This window comes from Monodon monoceros, unplaced genomic scaffold (assembly GCF_005190385.1).
Source record: "Monodon monoceros isolate NGI ecotype Baffin Bay Population unplaced genomic scaffold, NGI_Narwhal_1 Super_Scaffold_14, whole genome shotgun sequence".
Taxonomy (NCBI): Eukaryota; Metazoa; Chordata; class Mammalia; order Artiodactyla; family Monodontidae; genus Monodon; species Monodon monoceros.
Window position 1 is genome coordinate 38,146,369 of NW_021703770.1, and position 9,473 is coordinate 38,155,841.

Below are 9,473 nucleotides of genomic sequence, written 5' to 3' on the forward strand. Positions count from 1 at the left end.
GACATTCATTTCCTCTACAGGTGTTTGTTGAGCATGACAGAGCACATCAGGCATTATGCAGGATGCTAGAAACCCAGGAGGGGAAAAGTCAGGTATCCTTGACCTCATGAAGCTCATATTCCAGCAGCTATGAAACTTCTGATGATATAATTGTATAATGAATAAATATTTGGTAAACACTATGAAGGAGAATGAGAACAATAATATTTGAGCAAAAAAAGTTTTTGGCTTAAAACAATAAGCAAGTCAGTGTTGTCATAATTCAGGTGGACACCAGGGCGGAAGATTACGGGGAAAGGAAGCCTTGACCAGACAGAGACCGACTCTCAAAGGCTGAAGTGACCCTGGCAGGAACTGACTCAACTAAAGAAGCTGACCCAGGAGAAGGCGGCAGAGTGGTCCAGCAGTGACAGAAGGAAGAATGGGGGCAATCACCAGGAAGGCATGCTGGGTCTGAGTCTGAAAGGGCCACTTACTTCTAAGACCGAGTGAAAGCAGTTAAGGTATGACTGGCCTGTTGTGGAAACTACCTGGTAACTACACCAGCTATGTGCTCTTCTCACCCTCCTCCTTCATCCAGTCAGTCAGTAGTTACTGAGTCTCCCCACTCTGTGCCAATCACTGTGCTGAATGCTGGGTTTATACCATACTGAAAGAGTCATAACTTCTGCCCCCGAAGGAATGCTGTCTGGTGGGGGAGCTAGACAAGTAAATAAGAAGTTATGATGGGTGTGATAAAGCTATAATCAGGTAAGCAGAGAACGCCAAGAGCGCTCCTACCCCAGCTAACACATTACTCTATTCAAATCAAGTCCTACCCAACTAATCATGGTTCCCTCACTTTGCCTACTATGAACGCCATTTCTTCCCATAATGCTTTACTCATGCTGTTTCAGATGCCTGTCGTTTCCTTCTCCTCCCCACTTCATCTGGCTGAGTCATACTCACCTTGCACAATCCTCCTATCCACATGTTCTGTCTCCTCCTTTGCTCTGTCACGGTGCATACGGCATTCCCCTACTAGAATACTTAACACACTCTAAGGCAATTCTTGGCTCATGTATCTTTCTTCTCTATTAGACATGAGGAAAGGGCCCATCCATGTATCATTTGTGCTGTTTCCCAATTTATTCATTCAGCACAGTGCTGAAGGTTTCTAAATGAATGAATGAACACATGAATGAAATGGGATGATCAAAAAATGCAACTTCTGGGAACTAAAACAAAAAAACAGAGGAATGAGGCATGAGGTTGATAATTCTTACAAAGATCGGCAAAGCTGACTGTGGCCTTTGGCAGGATTTTTTTCCCAACAGTTTTCTCCTTTATTCTGGTTTTTTAAAACGAAGAACTGCACATATTTAACGTGTACAATTTGATGAGTTTGGACATATATGAACAGCTGTGATAGCATCACCACAAGGTAATAGATATATCCAACACCTCCCAGAGAGAAGGCTGACTGATCTGGGCCACTCTGCCCCAGAGTTGGTCTTTTGAGCCACTCAGACATTTAGAGTCAATCATATTATACCAATCAGTGACATTTACAGTCTCCAGGTACATTCCACCTGATCAAAAATATAAATACCCATTTGCATGCATAGGTACACATGACCTGCTATTTAGCCATTTAATCACAAAGAAAAAATACATTTGTTCACTCACAACTACAGCGTATAAGCCCCTGAAGCACTCTGTCATTTAACATCTGGAATTCATCACCAAAGTTATGCTATTCAAAGAGCCTGCAACAGGGAGATAGGATAAGCCTTAAAACTTATACAAACACAGAAGTGGGCTGAGAGGCAGGGTAGATTACAAGCTCATCTTCAACCTAATTTTGCTTCTGGACAATTAGTTTGCAGGTCGAGTGGCATTTACTAATAAAACTAAGGTTGACAAAGCCATGAAAAACACATTGTGTTAGAAGCAAAAGCCTGGGGGAGGTTGAAAGTCTGAGAAAAATCCAGATACCTCTCAACATATGGCTGTTTTTAGAACTTAAAGATTTTGTTTGGTTTGGTTTTTTAAGTGGTTTCTCCTCACCTACAACCAGGATCTTACCACACTTTACCGGGGAATAATCAGGGTGGTGTTCTTAGGATAGCCCAGCTCCTTGCCTTGTGCCATATGAACTGTGTTCTCTGTCCCTCAGGAGCTCTACAACCTCAGTGAGCTCGTAAGTTATGAGTCCTTCACCAGGCAGACTTCCCAGGGCTGAGTGCTGTTCTTAGTGTGGGATTTGTAGCCCAGGTGAGAACTTAAGTCACCTTGACAGCCAGGGGGCTGTTACACCCACTCAGGAAAGGAAGCCTTCCCACTCTGGAAGAGCCACTTGGGGACCCATAGGGCAGAGGAAGCCTGCAAAAGAGCCTAGAGCCATGTAAGGGAATCCCTGGGTCAGAGAATAAGAACCAAGAAGAGTATGGACTGTGGAGTCAGAGCTGATTTTGAATCCCAACCCTATTTTTTGTTTGGTTGGTTTTTCGTTTGTTTTGAGCTGGGTTGCTTTATGTCTCTGAGCCTTAGTCTCCTCATTTTTAAAATGGTAAAAGTAATAATAGTATCTATCAGAGTCTTATCATGCATTTGATAGTATGTCCTATGCGATAGTTCTCCAAATCCCTACTGGTTGTGAGTCTTCAGTTACAGTCTCCTGAGAACAGGGAACATGGGAGCTTATGATCTGCCCTGTATACAGCCCCCAAAATTTGAAGGCTTTAAATACTGATCACAAATACCCAAAATGTCAGAACTAGAAGAAACCTGAGAAATTGTCCAGGCTGAGTGCTTTCTTTTAAAATTTTCTTTTAGACCCATAATTTGTCCTTCAAACAAAAAGTTTCTGCAGAAATTCAATACAAAACAGATAGAGCAAAGTTAATTTGGTTGTAGTGAGGGTGACAGGGCATGTCAGAAACCACTTACTTGATACTCGCAGCCATCGCTGCAGTGATCCCTTGAAGCATATCCACAAGACCCCCAAGTCCCCAGATAACATAGTTAGAAAACTAGTGGCCTGGAACACCCTCCTATTTTATAAGTGGAGAAACTGAAGCCCAGCAAGGTTAAGTCCCTGACCCAGTGATACAGATTGAGTATAAAGCCAGGTCTGGAACTAAGACTCTTTGCCACAGATGATGGTCAGTCCATGATCATCACATGAAATAATAAATTTGTCTTTGGTGCTCCCCCACCTTCCCAGCTCATGCTCTATTTCCTCCATCATCTCCCAGTTACTCAGTGCCCTCATTCAAATCTCTGACAACACGACATTGTAGATCAATTAGACTTTGATTAAAAATAATAAGTAAAACAAATTTCCCCTCTAAAACTAGCAGAGCCCTCCACTCCAGTCTGCCCTCCCCAGAGTATCCCGTCCTCCACAACTCTTCAGTTTCTTCTTCCCTCTCAAAACTTATCCGCCCTCTCTCGTTCCCTCAAGACCCTGCTCACTACTGATCTACATCCTGACAAACCAATCAGTAAAGAGATAGCTTTGAATGTTTGTATATTACCCAAATAATTTCTATAAGTGTATTTTAACAAGAACCTTCTAGTAGCCCTTAAAAGAAAAAAAAAGACTTTAAGAAGAGATTCATGTTGACCACTAGGAGGTTTTAGACACATGCTCCTTCAAATCATACCATGCCTCACCTTACAACACTGGAATCACTCCACCAATGGCACTGGTCACTTTGGCTACACCTATGACCCACACCATGCTCCCATTTCTCACGCACCTCCAAATCCAGCCAATTTATACTATTGTTACTTATCATAAGGAGAGGGGACTTCTGTTAAGTCAGAAGTGAAAGACTAGAAGGGTAAAGTGGAAGCCAAATTAAACACACCAAAAGGAAACCTGACTCAACAACCCCAACTGAACTTTCCACAAAAAGTTACCCATCCACTGTTCTCAGGTACCTGATATATAACTATACCTGAGCAGCGCAAAAATCACAAGCACTTTGTACACAGTGCTGCAGAAATAACTGGCAATCAGAAGACCCAGGTTCTAATCCCAACTCTGCCATTAACTAGCTGTATGGACTTGGAAAATTCTCATTCCCTCTTTAAGTCCATGCATCCTCAACTGTAAAATGGAGAGTGGAGTTATCATGGCCCTGAAGTCCTTTGAGAGATAATTTTGTATGATTCTGTCATTCTTCAAGGTATTTACCTTTTGGGAAAGATGGTAGAGATGGCTGGCCTCCAAAAACATGTGCTCCTCTTCCTATAGCATCCCCTTCTCTACTGAGAAGCAGCAGCCTGCCAGGGACTTCTTCTCCCCATCCCCCTGCATCCAGGTAAGACCACGTGACTAGTTTTTCCCAACAGAATACGAATGAAAGTGATGCATGTCACTTCTAGGCAAGGTCATTAAGACACAGATGTCCTTTTTCCGTACTCTCTTCCCCTATCTCTGGCTGGATGCAGAAAATTCTGGGGGCCTAGAGGAGGCAGAACCACAAGACAGAAGGAGCCTGGGTCCTTGAGTCACCATATGGAGGAAGCCGCACTGACCAGGCATACTCATGCCGGACAATTCCATGAATGAGAAGTAAACTCTTCTTGGGTAAAGCCACTGAAATTTGGTAGTTTACTTGTTACAAGCAGCTAGCATTACCCTAGCTACCACACAAAAAACCAGAGTTCTGTATGATTGAGACCTTTGATAAAATTTGAAAAATATTTATGGAAAGCACTATGTTAAGAGCTGGGAAGACTGAACAATGAGAAAAATAGTCCCTTCCTAGGCTCAAACCCAGTAGAGCATAGAGACATACATTCCTAGTAGAACATAACATATTACTATATGTTGCAAAATGAGATAAATTACGTAAGAAAAGCAAAGATCTGTGGAGAAGGGAGAAAGGGAGAATGAATAAAGCCCACCCAACGCATTTCACTGAAGACTATTCAGGAAAACATCCAAGTGAACCATAATTAGTTCCCAGGTTGAGTTGAAGTTATGTTTCAGTACAGTTCTGTCTCCTGATACTCAGGGTGACCCATACTGCCCTCTGGTTAACACACACGGTTTGGGGGTAATGGCTGCTCCCCTTGACACACCATAAGTCCCAGCATGCCCCATGCTCAGCCCAGGCACAAAGAATGTGATTTGCCTGGAGCTGTAGTTCATCCTTTCCTAACTCTTTAATTCTCACAGATGAAGGAACAAGATATGTCAGGCCCACCGACCACCCAGAGGGACTGGGGGGAAATACAATTACCATCATGGGAAAGCAACCTAAAAGGGCTGATCCTGAGGTATTTCAAATTTGCTAACACCTCCGAAAGGAGAACAGTTGGATATTAGGTGGTCACTAGCCACTGAAAGTTACTCTAAACTACTCAGGGTTCGAGAATATTGCCATTTATTACTTGGGGACTTGTCAAAGTATTACTTTCATTACACTAATAAATACTGTAAATGTCAAAATAAAAAATACTCTAAGTTCTGGAACTTGTCTTATCTAAATCTATGTGATCTGGAAATATTTAGCAAGGGAGCCCTGTAATACAAAACAGATACAGAAAGGGTCCCGAGGAAAGCCCTTGGGAAATGCCAAACTATTAATTACACATTAAACTGAAACTCTCTTTAGCAGCAGTTGCCTCGGCTGCAAAGAACAAAGCCGAATGTATTCCAGGGAAGGAGAGAGGAATCCAAGTTCTTTGGCTCCTTCCAGTAAAGGCCCTTTAAAGGTGAAAAAAATTACGATGGGTATTTGAATTTTGTTTAGATTGTGGAGAGAGGAGAAGAGAAGCTTGCGTATTTCTACTTCTCAAATTCAAAAAAACAAAAATTCTGATTTTTTACCGTAATCATGAACCTAAACTAAATAAAGATTTGAATGACAAAAACTCCAAAGGAAAATTGCCAGGAAGACGCTAACTTCCTACAAACCTGTCTAGAAGCCCTCTTCTCACATGAAATCCATGTCATTTTTCAAAATATTTCAACTTTAAATCTAAAAAAGAAGAGAAAAATAACATAATGTGCATTCAAAGGTGAATTTCACATACATACACATTGATGAGTGGATCATAGTTTTTAAGGATATCCACTTCGATGTAGCATTTAACTATGTAATATGTGTTCTCAATTATTTCACAGAAGAGCATAGAATATATAATCATTAAGCAGTAACACTGATGATACAGACTGATTAGGTCAAATTCAGAATGCACATGAATGTGACTGGCACACAGAGGGCATAGTCTTGCAAATGGATCATAAAAAGGGCTCAACTTCCACATAAAAGCCCAGCAACTTACCTGCACCACCCCAGCTGAAACCGCCCAGCTCTGCACTCTTCCGAGGGTCATAACCACCCACAATGACGCATCCTTGGGCTCCAGTGGAAACCCCATAATAGCTAACATGCTACACCGGGCCTCTGAAGCCTGTTTTTAAGTTTTATCTTTATTTATGTGCTTTATTCCCCCTGAGCCTCCTTGATGAGGCCATGTAAGTGCTGGGTTCTGAAGCTGGTGCAATCCTTGTTTTTCCTTTGACTTTTGCCATTCTAATCTGGATCTCCACCCATGAGTCCCTGGTTGCCAGCTGGCTCTTGGGTACCTACTTGGCAGAAACCACTTACTCTTTTATTCCATGCTACCTGGCTTCTTCCTGCCACAAGGAGGTTTTCCCAAAGAGGATGAAAGGCATTTCACACAGGATGAGCGATTATTTGTGTTGTGTTTTGCCACCAAGTTTCTTTATTGCTCTCCTGGGCAGATCTGATAGAGTTCCTCTGAACAGCTGTAAAGGATATGAACCTGGGAAGTTTCTAGTCAGTTACTTCATTGGCTGTGATCATGGCATTGATAAATTTTATTCTGTGGTTCATTTTTTTACAATCTATTCATTTCTCCAAAAGGTGTTTCTGCCAGTTATACATTTTTTTAAACTGTAATAAAATGTTAGTAATAAAACAAGAATTCGTAACGTGTAAGATATTGTTGAAAATACTCTTCAGACCCATCCAACTTGTTACATGTAGGTAGTGAGTAAAATTCAAATGATAAATTGCTTCTATATTAAGATTAATTATAAACCTAATCTTAGAAGTATGTTTAAAATCACAGTAGTAGATTCATAGTAGCAGGAGTATAAAGTTTAGTCAGGTGATGGTGAACTAGAAGAGCTACTCCTCCTACTAAAACACAAAAAAAATTTCAGGCGAAAAAATGACAGGGTCACAAAAGATCAATTTATATCATGTATTCCAGAAAACTGGACATGGAAAAACCTCCCATTCTGCATTTGGCCCTATCGGCAGAGCCTCAGTCTTTAGAGGCACCTCTCTAGCAAGCATGAATTGAATGCTCTTAGGTCAATTTCTGTTTCTCCAACCACTGCAAAGACCAAGGACTAAATGTTGAGCTCTTAGTTGAATGGTCAGTCCACTTTGCTCATTTCAACTCTTCTAGCACTAAAATTGGACAGACATTTTTGTAGTCAATTAATTGACCTGTATTTCCAAGGGGAAATAAACAAATTGATATCAAAAGGATGACGAAGTACACATAGGCACCGCATATATAATGTATTGCATGAACTCTGATATAAGCACTAACCCAGACTCTATAATATATAAGTAAAGTATATGAATATAAAGTAAAATAAATAAAAGTGAATAAAGAGTATATAAGTAAAATATTTAGAGCTTGAAAGTATATAAGTACATATACTTACATAAGTAAATAAAGTAAAAAGCATAGAGTATAAAAGTAAAGCATGTAAGTCTAAAGGTATGAGTATATAAAAGTATACAAATACTAATTCAGACTATCAAAACAATGAATTCCTTCCTTAATATTTAGATAATTGCTTCAACGCCCTGAGGAGGAGAAAAAAATTCTGCTACAGACATGTACAAATGAACCAATCAGTTGCCCACTTTACCTGTATAGACACGGCCAGTGCAGACAAAATAACTGGGGTGAAGTTAGGCCACGGACAGTTTTTCTTGCAACTGGTTACTTTTGTCTGTACAACATTTATTTATTTATTTATTTCGTATAATTACAGTGCTACTAAGAAACTTGACATGGAATGAAATCTCTGCTTATGATGTGGTTTTTTGCTTCACCAAATTTTTATGCAGGAAAAAAGTAATGAAAAAATGTGTCAAAAGCAAGTGATGTGAAAAAGGAAGAGAGCCATAACATTTCTAATTTGTATGCTACATTTCAGGACATTCACTAATTTTTGAAAAATAGACAGTATTCTGCTGAAATCCTCGGCTGTTTCCCCGTGAATTTCTAAGGATGGGGAAGTCCATTTCACCTCAGAGTATTCCTGGTGTTCGTGACTCCTGAGTTTCAAATCAAGCTTGAACATTTTGGGGTTCAAGTTTGTTTTCTCTCAGTGATACATGGTTTCCTGTTTATAAGAAAAAAGCAAAGTCCTTAAAAAGCTTTTAAAAAAACTCAAAAGGCTTCTTGGACCTTGACTCCCTCTTGCAAAACAACATTTTGATGAGTTAAGTGTAAATAAATCTGAAACATATGATTAAATTTCCATTAAAATGCACACAAGTTTAAAAATTATGAGCAAAAAATTCTGGGCAAAACAAGCTCTATGGTTTTGCTAACCCCATAGCACTTGAAAAGTGGCTGGGTGTGTCCAAATCATTGCTAAGTTTGCCATCAGTAAGTGAATACACCTTTCCAAGTTTCTAATGTAATGCTCATCATTTTAGTGCACCATTCATCACCCCAGAGCTCTGCCACAGAAACAAATGCCAACATGACTGACCTTCATCCAGCCATCTGGTATGCTCCCCTCAGCTTGCACCTTGGAGTCTACACCCCCCAGCACCTCCTGAGGGAATGGGTCCAGGCCAGGATGTGCTAATCCCAGAGCTACCCTAGGAGATACGGGCTATTTCCAACAGCTCAGAAAACAGACAAGTGTGTATGGTGGGCAAAGGGACAGGGAACTTAGCCTCCACACTCAGGAGCTTTCTTGGAAGACCACTCTGAACCACGAAGAAAAGAACTGGGTTCTCAATGCATTAATTGAAGTGAAAGGACTATTTTTGTCATCTGTCCCTCTTTACTGTACACTAACCTAAACTCTCCCTTTGGTTTGGTTCAGCAAAATACTGGCAGTGAATCAAAGAAGTAAGGTAAGACCATGGATCTCATTTTCAAACTAAACATGGAAAGTAAGCAAAAGTAGCTGGGGTAAGGCTCTGAAGCATGACAGGCGTGCTCACTTTCCTAAGGCACATGTTCCTTATCACACCCCACACTGCCTACCTCATGGAAAGAACCCTCAAAGGAGTCTCCAAAAGTCAGTGTCAGTGTCTCCAGGCGTTCTGTAAAATCTAAGAATTGTAAAGCTAGGAGAGGCCTTACAGGACTATCATCTCTAATTACCCCCACCCTATAGATGAGGAAATGAGGCCCAGAGAAGCTGAAGAGACCCGCAGACATCGCAGATATTATTA